The sequence below is a fragment of the Pteropus vampyrus genome, unplaced genomic scaffold, assembly GCF_000151845.1.
Source record: "Pteropus vampyrus isolate Shadow unplaced genomic scaffold, Pvam_2.0 Scaffold63, whole genome shotgun sequence".
Taxonomy (NCBI): Eukaryota; Metazoa; Chordata; class Mammalia; order Chiroptera; family Pteropodidae; genus Pteropus; species Pteropus vampyrus.
In genome coordinates, this window is record NW_011888844.1 from 5,452,105 (window position 1) to 5,453,386 (window position 1,282).

Genomic DNA, 1,282 nt, shown 5'->3' on the forward strand with positions numbered 1-1,282 from the left:
TAAAAAATAAAATAAAAAAATAAGGGATTGTAAGCTGACAAGGTCCTTGCAATCTGTGAGGACAGGACACACCAAGAGTCCGTAGACCCGTGTAATTTTTGGAAGTGAAAAGATAAAAGATAGAGTACACTCCAAGGGAAGAGTGGGTTCTCAGCAAAGAGGGCTGTGATAATGCAGAAATGGGAAGGTCTGTATTATATTAGACGTTATGGGTGGTCCTCGGTAATTGGCATTTTGATTGACATTTGACTGTTATAAAACTCCCTGCCTAGTGCACATGTGCTTACTCAGAATTCAGTTTGTTATAATTAGATTCATGAACTTCTGGGCATAGGCATGACATTCTAATGATGGTATAATGAAGCTGAGGTTATGGGCAGGTTAGGCTAGTACTTTCTGCACTGTGGCCAGACTAAACTAGCTATAGGTTTATGGCCCTCCAGTCCTTTGTCTCTTTGGATGCAGGAGTGATTCTTTAACTACAAATAGTGTGTCTTTGGGCAGTCTCTTGGCTGTCTCTGGGCTAGGCTTTCATTCCTTTGTTCCTCCATCCTCATGTCTGTCTAACTACCTAACAATGTTCTCTCTTGTCTTATTTCTTTTCTTTCCTTTTTTTTTTTTTTTTTTTTACAGATTGGATATGATCCACAGATTTATGCTAATGTATCAGTAGGTAATAAGCCTTCACATGTTGTTACCTCTTTTAAAGATTTTAATAGAGAAGTATGTCTCTACTTGACGGAAGGGATAAATCTTATAAACCCACTCATTATTATGTTACTTGTAAAATTTCACAAACCTAAGCTAACTAGAATATACTGAAAATTTATTATATATATATGATGTTGTGCAGGGACAAAAGTTTAAAATTTTGCTGGGAAAATTGTCACACATAAAACACTTAGAGGATAACAAAACAAATGTAACTAAGTGTTAAATATTGTGGAACTGGTAACATATGCATTACAAATTTAGAAAAGAAGTCATTGTAAATGGAGTGATTAAGAAAAGTTTCATAGAGTAGTCTGAATTTGAGGATGAGTAATTGGAAGAGGCAGGAAAACTCTAATAAGCCTTCAAATTATGGCAATGATAAGTTTCTATATAATCTGTTATATATGTATATGTACATATGTATGTATATACACATGTAATTGGAGACACTATATATGTATTATATGTGTGTATATATGTATATAAATACACAATTGTATGTGCATATCATATATACTCATATATGTATAAATTGGAGGGTCTGTTGCAATTTTTTACAGTATATATG